This window comes from Erpetoichthys calabaricus, assembly GCF_900747795.2.
Source record: "Erpetoichthys calabaricus chromosome 1 unlocalized genomic scaffold, fErpCal1.3 SUPER_1_unloc_10, whole genome shotgun sequence".
In the NCBI taxonomy this organism is placed as follows: Eukaryota; Metazoa; Chordata; class Cladistia; order Polypteriformes; family Polypteridae; genus Erpetoichthys; species Erpetoichthys calabaricus.
Genome location: NW_026261575.1, coordinates 415,898 through 434,150, shown reverse-complemented (window position 1 = coordinate 434,150; position 18,253 = coordinate 415,898). Strand labels below are relative to the sequence as shown.

General features: G+C 42.7%; 2 protein-coding genes across 2 annotated transcripts in view; one reads left to right on the top strand and one right to left on the bottom strand.

Annotated features, from left to right (window-relative positions):
- LOC127526327 (gastrula zinc finger protein XlCGF7.1-like) overlaps window positions 1–18,253 on the bottom strand; it is a gene marked incomplete at its 3' end in the record, with an annotated part of 246,987 nt that overhangs the window by 44,540 nt on the left and 184,194 nt on the right. The gene's annotated exons all lie outside the window — the stretch shown is intronic.
- LOC114642081 (zinc finger protein 569-like) overlaps window positions 7,053–18,253 on the top strand; it is a 49,244-nt gene continuing 38,043 nt past the window's right edge. Inside the window, exons 1-2 of the mRNA XM_051921617.1 lie at window positions 7,053–7,180; window positions 13,218–13,679. The gene's annotated coding sequence lies outside the window, so the exon portion shown is untranslated. The remainder of the gene's footprint in view (window positions 7,181–13,217; window positions 13,680–18,253) is intronic.

The following is an 18,253-nucleotide window of genomic DNA, read 5'->3' as shown; positions in this document are numbered from 1 at the left end:
CCCACTACATGGCAAAACAACTCGGGATCCTGGTTTGCAACCCCCCAGGCAGACACACAGTCCAGTCCCACCCTCTATCTGCTGCAGCCAGGTGTTACGTGGGCGACCCCTTGGCCTAGTCTAGCCACTCCAGTCCCAAACAATGAGGATCTTACAAGCCAGATCACCCTCAGGGAAACACGCCACATAGCCGTAGTGCTGTAACTGACGCACCCTCACAATGTAGGTAATGTGCCTCATTCAGGACTCCAAGACCAACTGCTCATTCGACACAAAGTCAAACCAATGTTACCCAATGATTTTCCAGAGAGACACAGTACTGAAGGAGTCCAGTGTTCGTCTCAGGTCACTGGATAGCATCCATGTCTTGCAACCATATAGCAAGACAGGAAGCACCAGGTCTCTAAAAACTTGGACCTTCGTCCTTTTGCATAGATATCAGGAGCGCCACACACCCCTTTCCATCGACCACATGACCCCCCAAGCTCTCCCAATCCATCTACTTACTTCACAGGAAGAGTCACCAGAGACATGAATGTCACTGCCAAGGTCAGTAAACCTTTCAACAAGGTCAACACTCTCTCCGCAAACAGAGACACTGCTGATGGCTTTGCCCAAGAGGTCATTAAAGGCCTGAATCTTGGTTTTTATCCAGAACACTCGCAAGCCCAGACACTCAGACTCCTCGCTCAGTCCCTCGAGCGCCCCGATCATATCCTCCATTGACTCCGCAAAGATCACAACATCGTCAACAAAGTCGAGATCCGTGAATCATTCTTCACCAACAGATGCCCCACAGCCGCTTGACCCCACGACACTCCTCAACACCCAGTCCATACAAGCACTGAACAGAGTAGGAGCAGAAACACACCGCTGACGAACCCCAGAATCAACTGGAAAAATGCAGAGGTCCTGCCTCCACACTGCACAGCACTCACAGCCCTCAACCTCGAGGGGATCCCGTGAACCCTCAGGATGTCCCACAGGGCAGCTCAATCAACGGAGTTGAACACTTTGCGAAAATCAACAAAGGCTGCAAAGAAACTATGCTGCTATTCGCGTTTGCACTCCATGAGAACCCTCAGTGCCAGGATTCAGTCGATGGTAGACTTCTTAGGTGTAAAACCAGACAGTTCCGGATGCTGGTAGGTGAGCAAGTGATTACGGATCATATTGAGGACAACGCTAGCAAGGACCTTACCCGGCACCAGTGTTATCCCCCTGTAGTTGCTGCAATCCAGGCAATCACCCTTCCCTTTCCAGATAGGGATGATGCAAGTCACCCAAATGGAAGTAAAGATTGCTTGCAATGCCAGAAGGACAGCCTTACCACCAGCCTGTAAAGGTTCAGCAGCCTCCCCACCAAGGACCCCCAAAAGCTGGTTGACCACCTGTGCAATCTCAATTAGATTGGGTGGTTCACAGCTGATTGGAGGATGAGCCTCAAGAACCATGGACCCAGAGATATCCAACGTCCTAGCCGGAGGATCAGCTTTGAACAACTGCTCAAAGTAGCCAGCCCAGCGGGTCACAACTGCAGTGTCATCCGTAAGGACCATTCCATCAGCCTGACTGTGGCTCTCCGAGGAACAGATTCAGATATGCGTAATGGTTCGATTCCTCTGTAAGCAGGACGTGGGTCACTAGACCACAGATGGTGTGTCACTTGCTCACAGATTCCTATTACAAACGCCTCTTTATCTGCCCTCAGAGCCCTCACAGCCATCCTTCTCAGTTCCCGGTACAGACCAGAGTTGCCATTGAACTCTGTGCTGCGACCACTCTCGATGATATCCAGGATACCCTGCAAGATGAAACACCTCTTTCTGGGAACACCGGTAACACCAACACAACCCTCAGCAACCTTCAGGGTCTTGTAATGGAATGTCTCCCACATCACTTTAGGATCGGAAGTCGTACCCAAATCTGAAAGTTCCTCACTCAAACTACATGCAAACTCATTAGAAACAGTCTGGTCATGGAGTCTGGCCAAGTCCAGGCTCATTTTCCTAGTAGGTGGTAACCTACTGGACCTAAGCTGGATCCTAAGAGTAGCAACAACAAGTTTGTGGTCAGAATTCACAAACTGGGCACGTCTGTAGACCCTGCAGTTTTGTACGAGCCTCCAGCGTGTGCCCTCAAGGATGTGTTCGATCTCCTTCACCACATCACCAATATTGGAGTACCAAGTCCAATGATGCGGTTCAGGGCGCTGTAACCAGTATCCAGTGATTCACAGCCCCTGACCTTTTGCAAAGTCAAGGAACAAGGAGCCACTTTCACCACGGTAACCAGACCCATGGGGATCGAGACAATCCTCATAGCCAGCCCTGTCAGTGCCAGTGGCTGCATTGAAGTCAACCATGACCAGAGGAGTGTCACTCGTGGATACACATCAACCTCCGAGCGAAGCTGCGAATAAAATGTCCCCCTCACCGAGACATCACTCACCGTGGTTGGAGCATACACTGAGACAACAGACAAGGCACTCAGGGAATGTTATTTTGACAGCCATCAGACCGACCAGAACAATAAAAGGTGTATCCACTTTCAGAGATCTGTCCAGTCCCTGGTATGTGCACCTCAGAGAGTGCCGCCACTGAAATGCAGAGTTTATGCAGCTACTCCGACAGCAGAGGAAGATGATCATCTTGCCGGAGAGACAAGATGTTCCACGTGCTCACCCACATGGGCCGCCTCAAATCGGGACCGAGTGCTGCTTTGCAGCGGGCAGCGCCTCAGCACTACACCAGTTGCCCAGAGGGGACTGGGCGGTCTTGTGGCCTGGAACCCCTACAGATTTTATTTTTTTCTCCAGCCTTCTGGAGTTTTTTTTGTTTTTTTCTGTCCACCCTGGCCATCGGACCTTACTCCTTTCTATGTTAACTAATGTTGTCTTATTTTAATTTCTTATTTTGTCTTTTATTTTTCTTCTCTTCATTATGTAAAGCACTTTGAGCTACTTTTTGTATGAAAATGTGCTATATAAATAAATGTTGTTGTTGTTGTTGTTGATCCCTGACCAGCCTGATCCCATTGGATCTCCAACGGTTTTCCCCATCCCCTTCATGATGCGAGCAGCATTCCTATGGGCAGCTGCAGCAGAGCTACTTCCGCGGAGAGCAAAATGGAGTCCTTTCTGTACTCTCGGAGCTTTGTGAAGTTTTTTTATGGTGGCTAGAGTGCCAATCCTGTCACCAACCCCCATGATTTCCCTGCAAGTTGGAGGACCACTTGCAGGGCCAGATGCAGTTTAACGTCATACCCAGGACAGAGTGCTTCAGCTCCTGGGATAAGAAAAATATTACTACATTCCATGCGGGCATTACGAAGGTATTCACGACCTACTGTCTTTTATGATTTTGACAACCTTAAGCCTACCCACTTTGACAGATGTTGCAACAGGAACTGTCCCTTCTGAGAATCCTGTGAAATTCAGTTATAATGCTGTGGAAAGAAGAGTCTTCATGGTACCGGACAAAAAGGATGAAACTATACACTTTAAAGGACAGCTGGGTCGAATATTAGGAGCACATCCTGATCAGACTCTGGGGTTAACTTACAAGGCTCCTTTCCCCGCTGACGTCAGGGCTGGCTTTTGCACGTTGTACGTGTACGGGGACATGATATCTCATCAGAGTCAGCGACAGCTACATGACCCTTTTGAGGTGTGTTCATATAGAGCAGGGGTCCTCAATCACAGTCCTGCAGGGCTGCAGTGGCTGCAGGTTTTTGTTCTAACCCAGTTGCTTAATTAGAAAGCAATACTTGTGTGGTGGGTGGCTGGCTAAATATTCCGGCCCTCACCCCCAGGCCGCCAGATGGAGCCCTCATGACAACATGGACGTTCCCCGAATTCCAGCAGGGCCTCATGGACTTTGTAGTTTATATGCGCAGCCCTGCTGGGTACCCTGGAGACCACCAGGAGTCGCTGTAAGGGGGCTATCGGACTCTTACGTGCCCTATAACCCGGAAGTGCGTCATGATCATATGACAAGATGAAACGACTTGCTTCCGGGTTGAATAAAGGAGCTTTTTATCTGACCCGGAAGTGTTCATGATCACATGGACAGAAGAGAGAAATGCTTCCGGGTCAGGGACTATATAAAGGACTCCAGGAAACCAGTACGCGGAGCTGAGTTGGGAGGAAGGGTGGCGAAGTGTCTGGGAGTGTGGAGGATTGCTTATTGTATTGATTAATTTATGAGTATTGTGGAGTGGAGGGTGCTTTGTGCACGTTACTGTTCAAATAAAAGTAGTATTTGGACTTTTACCTGGTGTCTGGAGTCGAGTCAGAGGGTTCAAGAGACCGACAGCGACCTCAATCTGTCACACTTGCCAATAATTTAATTTCATGGCTTGTTAGTGCTTTAACTCTGCTATGTCAGCTCATTCTCATATCCCGGATTTTCTTCCCCTTTCTAAGGATATCATCCAAATGATTTGAAGGCTAAAATGGATAAGTAATTCTCAGTCCTTCACTTATTTCTCCTCACTTTCCTTCCAAGTATTTAATTAAACCCAATAGTGCATGATAAATACAGAGGTGCAAATTGAAACAAGATAAATGGAGAAATGCTGGTGTCTTTTGTTATTTGCATCTTATTGCTAATAAGGAACAATTAAAAACCGAGAATACAGCTGTTTAAGACTAAAATGAGCAATGGGGGTTCAAAATCCTAACGAGTGAGACAACTAAAGTGAAGTAGAAGTGTTACTTGAGCAATAAGTGCTTCTTATTAAGCAACTAGGTTGGAGCAAAAACCTGTAGCCACTGCGGCCCTCCAGGACTGTGATTGAGGACCCCTGATATAGAGGATCAAGCGAATAAAATTACTCCCATCACATACGACAAACCTCATTATGCCCCAGTCAGCAAGAATCATTTTGACACAGTGACTATTGAAATAAAGACGGACCAGAACATTTCAGTTTGGTAAGGTGATAGTGAAGTTCCATTTCAGACCTGTTAGGTATTGTATGCACGACTGAAGCAATGAGGTCTTACCAGGACCTGACACCTTACATCCAATATTACAAGACCCAAGCGGTTAACAGGTTACCGGGATTCTCTGGATCCCCTGTAATGTATGGTGGGGGTATTGGAGGTATATTTTGGGGGTTCTTAAGAAGAGCTTTACCTCTCCTGAAAAAAGGCTTTGACATTGCAGAACCACATATCAAATCCACTGCTAAAAATATTATAAAAGATGTGATTACCGGGGCTATATCAAGTGCGGCTGGTGGCGGGCGAGAAAAGCAGGAGGGAGCGGGCTTGATGGTAATGAGAAAGACAAAATGCAAGAGACCACCGGGGTCGCGTGAGGGCCCACCAGTCAAAAAGGCAAGGCACACTATTTATACAGCATTTTCTAAACATTGTCAGAAGAAGAACAAGACTAAAACAAGCAAAAAGAAGAAGAGAGACATTTTTTAAGAGAAGATGACTTTCATACGCAGAATGTCTGGAGAGTGTGTCAAATCTGAACTGGACCTGTTTTACAGTGCCTTTCACTCAAACAAGTGTAGATAAAAGCATAGACATCAAATTACTAGATGTCACATGACCAGCAGCATCGTACGTCAACGTCGCCACCATATTGTGAGTGGCACTGCTGTGGAGTGAAGTAATGGATAAAGATGCCTCATGCATGTGCTGCTTGGTATTGTACAAACCAGATCACAGAGATTACATTTCATAGGTAAGGCTGAACAATTGTTTTGGTTATATTGGCCATTAGAAAATCCCATTTTATAATCTTAACTTTAGCTACGCCAGGCTAAGCTAGCAAAGCTATGCATTTATGTGCTCAAGTGAGCCTCCAAACAACGTTTTGGCTAAATATATTTAGTCACTAACTATGTAGATTGTTGTTAGCTGTTAACATTTCTCAAACTCTGAAGGGTTCCCAATGAAATCCACCTCAGGAAGCAGTGGGAGGTCAGGTAGCCCTTAGACGGGATTTTGAGAAAGCTGTCCTGTGATGTGTGCCATGATAGTTTGGTAACAGATGTTGTACTGCCATCATATGATCAACGCTACCACTCGCCGACATTAAAAAACAAAGGAGGTGTGATGATTCCTTCAGAGGGTCCAGTCAAGGTGGTCAAAGTAGCTGAGCGTGTTATCCGACAGTCGACATTAGGACAAGCTGTCAGTGTATCTTTGATCAATCAGTTTGTTTCTCAAGGAGCACATTGAGGAAACACAGTTTGAAATTGACAGCCATCATTTTATGCTCATGTCTTTAGTTGGTTCTGTCATCCACAAACAAAGGCTGCACCATATTGCCAGACTGAATATTCTGAAATTACAGGATCTGAGTGAGCGAGAGGAGTGTAAGTCTGTAGGAGATTAGTGAGGTAGGGGGGAGCTATAAATGTTCAGAGCTGTATTTAGTATTGTATTCTGTAGATAACAGGGAGCCAGTGAAGTTGAGAGAGAATCGGTGTAATATGTTCAGTGGATTTAGAACAGCAGGTTATTATCCTGGCAGCAGAATTTTGAAGACGTTGTAAGCGATGGATACGTTTTTGTGGGATGCCAGATAGAATAGCATTACAGTAATCTATACGTGAAGTGACTCGGGCATTAACCAATACTTCAGTACTGTGTTGCGCAAGAACAGGACGAAGTCTAGAAATGTTTCAGAGATGGAAGAAGGCATTCCGAGAAATGTTACTTATATGGGAGGAATTATTTAATAATAATAATAATAATAATTATTATTATTATTAGTATTATTATTATTTATAATTATTTAATAATTGCCATTATTACTGTATAAATGGATATAAATAATTGCATTTAAACGGTTCGCCAAAATCTGTTGTATGTAAACGATACCGTTTTGAATGTTATTGTTTTTTCATCAGAAAACCCGGTTTCCACATCTACCTGTATTAGTTTAAATGGCACTTTTGCCACTCACAATATGGCGGATGCGGTGACGTATCGTGTCGACTGGGCAACACAGCGAATGCGCCGTCTATGTATATATGTCTATGATTGGGCTCGCTTAACCGTCACGTGATCCAGTGTCGGCCGCAGGATGACGTCATCCAACGCGACAGCGACTGTAGCGACGCTGCCATTGTCTCGCTTTGTGAAACATTACGGACGCAAGACTGTTGCTGAGTGAACGAGTTCAGAAACAATCTCATCGCCAACAGGCAGTCAGTGAGTGCTCTGTATTTTGAGAATCGCCGCCCGCCGCGTTCGTTAGCCCCCCCCCTGAACTTTGCTTGACTGAATCCTCCTGTGGCAACCCGCGTGCTGTTTCTGTTCATTGGTATCTGCGGTTCACGTAACGTGGCTGACTCCTAAATTTTAAATCGTAGCACCCAGTCACACCGCTGGTACCTGTTCATTCATCACCGTGTGCTCCTTTTGTCGATTCCTTCTCGAATCGCAGACATCGAGGAGACGGCCATTCCACACGTACGGCGCTTTGATTTCTGCCTTTGTTTCTCTTTTGTCCCACCGTTGTGTCCAGTTCAAAGACAGTCGCGGAGGTGGTGAGCTGCCGGCCATTAAAAGAATAGTGAGGAGTCAGATTAGTAAAAGTGAAAAACGAATTGGAGTCCATGACCGTGGAGAAGAGTCTTAGAGAATACAAGCTGAGAACAACAGTATCTGTATTTACACACACGGCCTCAAACCTGCTTGACGCAATGCCGATATTTACATGCATTGCATTAATAGACACTTAAATGTGTGTCTTTTTTTCCCATTTAACTTGTGTCAAATATGACAAACTGCTATGTTTCAGTGCTAAAGCCAAACCAGTAATGTCTGTTAGTGAGTACTAGGGGGCTCCGCCCCCTGCTCGCTTCGCTCGCCAACCCCTGGCGTTGGGACATGAGAAAGAGTCAGATGTATGAATTAGATATAGAATAGTGTGCAGCTTTGGATGATGCCCATAGAAATAACAAATAGAGTGTTTGTCATATATTAATGTTTTATTGGAATATTTCTTTGTATACAACATTAGTAGTAAAGATGGTGTCTTGTCCTTGAATGAGTCTTCCTTGGCATGGATTATTTATAATTTTAACTCTAACGTCAGATGAACGGCGAACACGTGAGAAGGCAACATAAAGTTGTTCATGTCCAAAAACGGGTTCAGAGAGGTAGATGCCAACCTTGTCCATGGTTTGTCCTTGTGATTTGTTGATGGTCATGGCAAATGCAGGTTTAATGGGGAACTGTCGGCGTTTCAATGTAAAAGGTAATTCTAGCTCAGAACTTGTAAGGTCAATTCTAGGAATGAGAACAGTATTGTTAGCATGTGATCCTGTAAGAACTGTCGCTTGAATAACATTGCGTGTCATGGTGTTGACGACTAACCGTGTGCCATTGCATAAACCCTGTTTTGTGTTAAGGTTTCTTAATAGCATGATTATTGTTCCGTTTTTAAGGGCAAGGTCGTGTTGTGGTAATCCGGCTGGGTTAATAGTGTTCAAATATTCTAAGGGGAAATTTATATGTTCATTGTCGTCATCAGAGTCAACTTTGTCTGAGCTTAGAAAGATCTGTGTCTCTCCAGGAAGTAATGAAATGACTTGGTTATTAATGTGATTAACATTAATATTTTTTGGACATAATATAGTGCGTTGTGTTAACAGGGGTATTTGGTCTAATGTGATTGCTGTTCCAAATATCTGTTTTACTAAGTCGTCTGAGATAAAGGATTGTGGAATGGAAATAATATCTGGGTGAAGTCCATCTGTATTTGTGAGTGTATCATTTCCCAGTTGTATTAGCCAACTGTTATATTCTGGATCTGGACATCGCATGTTTTGTACCAACTGTATTGTTTTAAAGCAATGCCAATTGTCTGCGTATTTTAAGGTGGACTGAACAATAGCTGAGTGCATGGCATGTGGAACAATAGCTAAGCATTGTCTAAAATCTCCTCCTAATAAAAGAACTTTTCCTCCAAAGGGAATATTATTATTCATCAACGTTTGTAGAAGTTTATCAATGGTGTTGAGTAAGTGACTGGATGCCATTGTACATTCATCAATAATTATCAGTTTTGCAAGACGGATGTCTCGGGCATTGCTACTGTGAATGTTCATAGTGGATACTGATGTCTCTGTGATTGGGACCGGTATTTTGAATATTGAGTGACATGTACGACCATTTATTAACAGATTTGCTGCCACTCCGGAGGATCGCAGTCACTGTTAATATGTTTCCTTTTCTGCAGTTGAACGGTTAATAGTGCTTTATTGTAAGGAGATCCACCAATGCTGACACCTATGCTGTCTAGTGTGAAGGTGTTGACGTTCACTTTAGAATATGTGGCTTTGTCACTTCTTATGGATGTGTGTTTGTTGGGGGGGGTGGTGGTGAGGATTGTTGTTGCGCGAGCGTCTTCTTTCTTTTTGTGTTCCTGTGTCTTGTTTGAATCCCCCTCTTTGTGTGTGTCCCGTCCGTTGCTTGTAGGGTCTGTGGGGTGGGCTTCGCTCGCCAACCCCTGGTGTTGGGAATGACAAAGAGTGTGATGTATGAATGAGATATAGAATAGTGTGACGGTGTAGATGATGCAAATAGAAATCAAACAATAAAGTGTGTGGCACAGTGTAAAGGTTTATTTGAAAATTTCTTTGTACACGCCGTTTAAGTGTAAAAGGTATTGGTGAGTGTACCATCTCTCAGTTGTAATAAGCAATTGTTATGATCTGGTTCTGGACATCGTATCTTTTTTACTAACTATCTTTTGAAAGTAATGCCAATTGTCTGCGTATTTTAAGGTGCACTGAACAATAGCTGAGTGCATGGCATCTGGAAGAATAGCTAATCACTGTCTAAAATCTCCTCCTCATAAAAGTACCTTTCCTCCAAATCGAATATTATTATTCATAAACGTTTGTAGAAGTTTATGAATGGTGTTGAGTAAGTGACTTCATGCCATTGAACATTCATCAATAAACAACATTTTTTCAAGACGGATGTCACGTGCAGTGCCACCGTTAATGTTCATAGTGGATACCGATTTGTAGGATCTCATGCAGTTGATAAAGATTTAACTTTCAGGTACATCGTCAGTTATAAGCTTCTGTAGATATTCAGTATATGAATGTAAAGAAGGCAGTCTAATTTGACCCTTTTGACAACAACGTGTAAATGTATAACTTGTATTGCCAGTTGTTTCTTCAGGGAAGTGAACTGAATGACAATGATTGCAAATGACATTCATTAATCCGAATGAATTTTCCTGGTGTATGTTTTGCTTGTGCCGTTTGAGAGGCGCGTTGTTGCATGTGTAGTATTTGGGACGTGTTGTTTTGGAGCTGTAATCGATTTGCCTGTGCTGTGTGAGAAGCCCGTTGTAGCCTTTGCTGCCATTAACGTATGTCTGAGACGGGAGGTGTTTCGTTTTGAATCCGTGCCTGTTGCGATGCAGCACTTTGATTGATAGTTTGCGTAATGTGGATCTAGGATGTAGATTTGTGCATATTTGCGTTGTTGATTTGTTTCAGGGTGCACTGTTCCAATGCGATGCAGTATTTGTGCACATATGGGAAAGCAGTATGGGCCATTGCCTTTTGGTGGCCTGATATTTACTAAAAGCAAATGAACTATTGTAGGATCTAACGCAGTTCATAAAGTTTTTACTTTTAGGTACATCGTTAGTTAGAAGCTTTAGTTGAGCTTTGCGTTTTTGGAGTCGAGACATTTTTTCTTATGGATGTGTGGGGGGGATCGTTGTTGCGCGAGCGTTTTGTTTCTTTTTGTGTTCCTGTGTCTTGTTTGAATCCTCCTCTTTGTGTGTGTCCCGTCCCTTGCTTGTAGGGTCTGTGGGGTGGTTTTGTGTTCTTTTTTTTGGTCTTCCATGGGCTTGTTGAATCCCCCTCTTGGTGTGTGTCCCGTCCCGTCCCGTGCCTGTAGGGTGGGGAGGGGGGGGGGGGGGGTGTATGGTCGTGCCTTGCTATTGTGCGCTCGTCTGTCCTTTTTTTTTTGGTGTGTTTAGTTTCGTGTGCAATGTGTTTCGTGCTTTCCCCTCGTTTGAGTACTCTTTAATGTTTTTTTTCCTTATTTTGGTGCTTGTTGAGCCTCATTTTTGTGACTCCTTTCTGTATGTGCTCACTCCTGTTTTCTGTGCTCTTGTCGGACTCTTTTTGCGCCTGCGTCTCTCGCGGCCCCTCATCCGCCTCTCTCGCCCTCTTTTGTCCGCCTTTCTCGGGTCCTCAGCCGACTCTCGCGGACTGTTTGTTGCGCCGGCGCAGTACGTCTTTTTGCAGCTACGGCCCATGGCCGGATGTGCCTGCGTCCATCATCCGGTTTAGCATTCTCGGTTAGTAATATGGATTAGACAAGTTAATAGAGATTTGTGGTTTCTGTTACTGCCTTACAGTTCTGTCAGAATGAATTTGAATCTCAGCCAGTTTTTAAGATTCTATGCAGTGGCCATGTCTGCTCTTTTATTCTAAATTTCTTTACTTTTCTAAAGATGCTCAGGTTTAGTGGCCTGGCAAATCTAACTTGTCTTGGTGTGGTTATGGACTTGAATGTGAGTGTACCCTATGATGGTCTATAGCTGGCTCCTGCCCTGTACAGGTACTCTGGTTTTCTTCCTATACTCCAATAACTTCATTTGTGTTTGTTTTGCACTGGACCACGGTGGCGAAGTGGAAGTTAAGGTCCATTTGGCTACTTATACATGTGACTTTATCATACAGACCCAACCAGGCTGTGTGGGTGACAGCATGTGCCACTCTTGGGTGAATACCACTGTCAGGACTGGCATCCTTCTTCTGGCCAAGATCCACTTTCATTTAATTAGTATATTCATTAAGGCAATACTGAACCGCTTTTACTCTGGACCACCCCCTTTAGGGTTACCCATAACAAACTGGTCCGTCATGGTGGACCGTTAAGAAAGACTGAGGCACACAAGGCCTCCACAGTGCCAATCTCACAATACTGGGTGGTGCTGCTGTTTAATAGGAATTTATTAATGTGTAAAATACTAAAATATTTGTGATGTGTGCAGAGTGTACTTAAACAAGATGAAGCTGATAAACTTGAAACTTGTTTCAAAGTTGTTGAAAATGACAGTTTGTTTTGAAGAATGTTTTTGTCCTGGAGCATGTCAGATTTGCCAACCACAGTCGCTGATCTCATCACCTGACCACATTAATTTAAACAATTGTCACATTTAGCGATTGTGTGCCGACCATTCAGCAGAGTTGTGTGCCGACCATTCAGCAGAGTTGTGCTCAGCCCTGTTTCTAACAGCCAATAGCATGCTGCTGATGACGCCTGCGGTGTACAAAGGGTTAACAGCTGTAGCTCTTCAGCAGCAATCTTCACCCTTTATTTTATTTTTTATTTTTTCCCCTTTTGTTTTGCTATCTGAAACACGAACCAGAAAGAGGAGCATCTCTTATTTTTGTTATGTTCAAATCCTGCAGTTTCTTATTCCTCTTCATTTAACTCTATGCCTTCTACTTCACAGAAACATTCACTGGTTGTCAGCTCTCCTGCACACACAGTCTGCCTCTAAGACTGAAAACAAAATCCATCAATCCATCCATTTTCCAACCCACTGAATCTGAACACAGGGTCACAGGGGTCTGCTGGAGCCACTCCCAGCCAACACAGGGCACAAGGTAGGAACCAATCCCGGGCAGGGTGCCAACCCACCGCAGGACACACACAAACCCTGAAGTCAGACTTTGGGTGTCTCACATTAGGCAGCCATCTTTGCAGAAACACACCGCCAACTGCCTCCATCTTACTAATTATTTCAATGAAGGTTGTGAGTTAAATAATTGTTTTGGATTTTGTAAGTTTGGGGCAGTTTCACATTAGAGAAGCTGACCAGCGATTTTAAGTTCCTCCTTTATATGCCCTGTTTTATAACATAATCCTGAGGCCTAACTTGTATAAACCTTCCTTAAAATTAACTATTAACAAAATTCCGGGACCCTAACAGTATTGAATGTTCAATCAAAGTAGTAAATACTGTTGACACACAACTGTGCAAGATGGCCTCCTTCTTCTTCTAGCCTGTTGGACCCTCCTTTCATTCCCAAACTCATTTTACAGCTAGTGTGACATGAAAAGTGATGAGTTACTGAGTGATTGCTTTGAACTGTCTGACTTGACATCAGCTTTAACTAACAGGATGTTATAAAAATCAAATGTCTTTAGATCTGAATGATGCAGTTTTAATGGAATTGATTCCTGTTTTTTTCCACAGAGAGATAAAACTCTGCCATTTACTGTAACGTTTAAATGGATGTGAAAGAGGAGACGTGTGAGCCTGACCTGAATATCATAAAATTAAGGATCATAAATGTTAAGGAAGAGGACTGTGAGTGGGAGAGTGTCCACCCCAAACAGGAGAGTCTGGACATTAAGGAAGAGGACCGTGAACTAGGGTCAGTGAAAATTAAAGAGGAGGATGAAGAGAAGTGTGTCAGCACAGAGATACAAAACTATAGAAGTTTGGAGAGTGTCGAGGAAGATGACCTTCATTATGGACATCAAGATGGAGCAGTGACCGAGTTAGTCTCTTCTCAAAGCAGACACTCTTCATCTCCGGAGTCTTCTATCAATGTAAAATATGAATCATTACAGTCTGACAGAAAGACGACTGAAGAGATTTCATCTCCTTGAACTGAGGAAGATCAGCCATCACCTAAGAAGTCATCTAAAACAAGTAAGTTGAAAATAACAATCGGTGTACATTTTAGGGTCAGGGATATGGGCCTGAAAGTGCTGTCTTGTGCTTTTTTTAAAAGAAACTTAGACAAACGTTCAAACTATATTAAACACAGCAATTTCACAACGTTTTACAGGGTTTAGGAGTCTGCACTTCTTCCGTTATTGTTTGTAACATTATGCAAACACTCTAAGCCTGTCTTTGGTAAAAAAAAGTTTGTGAACCCTTTGGAATTCCTTTTATTTCTGCAATAATTCCTCATAATTCTGTGGTCTGATCTTCTATTAAGTCCATAAAACAGACAAGCACAGTCGTCTTAAACTAATAACAAACCATTAGATCCTTGTCGTTCCTGAATACATTGTTTAAACATGGGAACAGTCCAGTTTGTGACCCCCTGTCTTTAGAATCTTTCTGATCCTCCTTTAGCTGCAATGACTTCCACCAAACGTTTTCTGCAGCTGCTACTCAGGGTTCAATTTCTTGTCTATTCATTGTTTCGAAAGTTTTCAGTTCATTGATGTCTGATTAATTAATGTTGTCTTATTTTAATTTCTTATTTTGTCTTTTATTTTTCTTCTCTTCATTATGTAAAGCACTTTGAGCTACTTTTTGTATGAAAATGTGCTATATAAATAAATGTTGTTGTTGTTGAGGGATTCCTTCAATGATCAGGTGACTTCAGGTAAGCCAATAAATCCTAAGCCCTTCTTTCTGATTGGCCGATCCAGAACACCAGCTTTCTTCCATTTAAGCCTTTCTCTTGTTGACGTCTTTTTTTTTCAGCTGATTGTCTTTTTCATTACCTAACTTCTCTCAACCTTTCACTATTATGACATCTCCTATCAGATTTCTTTGTAACAATTTTTAATTCAGTGCTACATTGATGATGGCATCCTGTCCTGGTCCTGCAGAAGCAAAAAAGCCCTAAACTGTGATTCTACCATGAGGTCATAGCAATGGTGTGCAGTGATCTTTTACCTTCAGACCACTGTGAAATGGGGACACACACCTGGTGACATGGGGATTCAGGCATTCACACACCAGACCAGGGGTGACATTTATAAAACTTTGCATGGAATTGAGCATGAATATATGCGCATACCAAAAAAGTAAAAACGAAAATGTGTACGTCCAGAAAAAAAATATAAGATTTATGAACCGGATGTACTGTGTGCACATTACTACAAAATTTACTTTTTGTAAATCATAGTCACTTTTTAAATATGTATATGTGAACACTCCTTTAACTGCCACCCTGAAAACATTCACCTATGGAGTCTGTTAATCTGTCATATCTGTATGCAATCATGATGCTGCAGAACTTCATGGGCTGGTAGATTAGCGTCTTCCTCCTGATACCTTGAGACCCCATCACCTCCACTCAAGAATATCTGTCTTTGCTCTTCATCTGAGAGTGAAAGGTCACACATGTAGATAAAGCGCCTCTCCTCTGTGCTCTTGGGTTCAGGAAAGGTGTAGGGCAAAACTGTCTGTGCAGGAAGACACTGTCACCTGGTGCATGTAATAACATTATTGCTGTTACAATGAATAGGTCAGGTCATATGAAACACTGAGAGTTCAGCAGGTTACTGCACCAACACATACTTCACCATGTAAAGCAACATCACGTCTGTCAAAGCTACTTTGTCTCAAAATAAATTAATGAACCGTGGTTTGATTTAGGCCATGGAGACGTCACATTTGTCAGCCACATCTTGGATGACTTGTGTATTAATGGAATGTCACTGCTTACGGTTAACAAAAGCAGCTTCAATCTTGCTAGGTTCCCTTTTTGCAATACGAGTGCAGTAAAGTGTTCCAGTTGTGTTAGGAGAGCTGGACACAGCTGAAGATTGACTTTTTGTGTTGGCAAAAACATGTCATGTGTTATGTGTGTACACCCACACTATACAAAAAGCAGATGTAGTGCATCAGCAGTCAGTTGATGGCTTCCAGCACAGCAGGCATAATGGAGTGAAGCTTGGCTGAGATACTGTTGAGCTGTCGGCCAGTTCCCTGAGAAGTGACATCAACTAGCAGATATAAAGTGATGACAAAGTAGAATTTCTTCAGTGCAAATTCCTATCATTGGCCCTCTTAAAGGGAACTAAAATATAGTCTCTTATATAGACATCTAATTTTTGAGATGTCATGTTTGTCACATCAACGCACATTATAATAACGGCTTGGTGAATTGAATTATTCTTGCGAGTCTTCATCTAGCTGGTTTGGCTGCATTTTCCTCTTTAATCAAGGGTGTCATCATTTCCCAGTTTCTCTGAAATGCTGTGTATGTATGGGTCAGAGTTACTGTAAATATGTTTGTTCCCCTGTCAACTTTCTTTTGTAAATCTTGACATTTGTATGGGAGGTTGCATACACACGTTTCGTGTCCAATTTTATGTGTATGCAAGCTTTATAAATGAGGCCTTAGGACCTTCACTAGCCTATCTTTAGATAGGTCTCAACCCAGGCAGCCTGACTCCAAACTCAACATTAGGCGTCAGCATGCACAGGCCCAAAATGTATTGTTTAAATAGTTATAATAAAGCAACTGAAGGACCACCTCCCTGATATCAAATATAAACGCTGCGGGTGGTCCTTGAGGAGTGACATTGGTTTGACCTCACCTCTTAGGGTCTCACCAAAGAAATACAAAGATTTTTGGGTAATTAATAAACATCCATCCATCCATCCATTTTCCAACCCGCTGAATCCAAACAGGGTCACGGGGGTCTGCTGGAGCCAATCCCAGCCAACACAGGGCACAAGGCAGGGAACCAATCCCAGGCAGGGTGCCAACCCACCGCAGGACACACACAAACACACCCACACACCAAGCACACACTAGGGCCAATTTAGAATCGCCAATCCACCTAACCTGCATGTCTTTGGATTGTGGGAGGAAACCGGAGCGCCCGGAGGAAACCCACGCAGACACGGGGAGAACATGCAAACTCCACGCAGGGAGGACCCGGGAATCGAACCCAGGTCTCCCAACTGCGAGGTAGCAGCGCTACCCACTGCGCCACCGTGCCGCCCTAATTAATAAACAGAACAATATAAACAAAACTTGAAATTACATAATCAGAATGAAAAAGCAAGTAATAGTTGAAAAATATTGAAAGCACTAAATAAGCTAAGATGTTCTCTTAAATGCCTGTATTTGCTCTCCCAGCTTTATTTTAATTGCCCTTTTTTATCATTTCCCAGCTTTATTCTTCTCTCGCTTTATTATCTCCTCTCGACAATCTTTAAGAGTTATCTTGATGTGATGTTGGGACACCTTAGCTGTTAGCTAAACCAAAATACCTGACTTGACTGGACTGTAAAGGTTTAAATGATGAATTCAGCGTTGACAGTCAAGTTGTTTGTGTGTTATGAGTTCAGGTTGATCGTGTTTGTCTGTTGTTGTTGTGTAGTTGAAGATCAGACCACATTCTCAGGAGGATTTCGGGCAAAAATTCAGGAGATTTCAAAGGTTACACAAACTTTTTCTCAGAATTTAAATTGCTTTACAGATTTATTGATTTTATACAACATACTGCTTAACACACTGCTTAATCCAACTTAGTGTCCATCTCTGTGCATCTTTAGCTAACAGTCTTGTGTTTGGCCTGTTTGTTTTGTAATGTGTACAAGAACACGAAGACACAGTTGGCAACCAGTTTTGGGTAAATTTTGCACAAACATTAAGATCTTCTTTACACAGAGAGCAGAAAATTGAATAAGCTGCCAAGTAGTGTGGTAGACAGTAGTAGTTTAGGGGCTTTCAAAACTCTACTTGATGTTATTTTAGAAGAATTAAATGGATAGGACTGGTGAGCTGTGCTGGGCTGAATGGCCTGTTCTCATCCAGATTGTTCTAATAGAGCTGCAGACACCTGAGAAAAAAAAATAAAAACAATACTTTTTTAATTTCTCCAGCTTTGACTTGTCTATTATTTAATGGTAAATGTTCAGGTTGCTCAACTAGTGCTGTATTTCAGCTGATGGAAAGAGAAATACATTGAAAGGTGGAGTTTAGATTTTCATTGGACTTTTTTACATACACACTTGAGAAGTCTTGGTGTGTTAGAATGTTAATGTTGTTTATTGATTGTCATGAGTATCAAGTTGTGTTTAGTAAAGATTTACTCCATAATAATCATATGATTATTATGACATCATATTGGTGATTGTGTTAAGGTTGGCTTGGGCATTTCTGGAGTATTTGACATTGCAGAAGAAGTCCTGTGTTTGTGCTTTTTTAAACAGATTGTTTTCATTCTGATTTCTTTGTTTAAGAAATATGTGCTTTTTATTTTATTTATTTATTTATTTATTTTGCAACTCCTGGATTAGACAAAAGATCAGTTTGACTTTCAGTTCTCCCTTGGGCTCAGTTTTCGTATCACCTGATTATTTTCTTCTCAGTTAGTATCTTTGCCGTTATACTATTTACGGTATACACTATTATCAAAGTGGTAGAAACTGAATTGATCACATTCAAGAACTCCGGAGTAAAGGCCACTGTAAGGAGCTCTGGACAGGAGCTCGTTGGTGTTTGTCATGCTGACAGTCCTAGT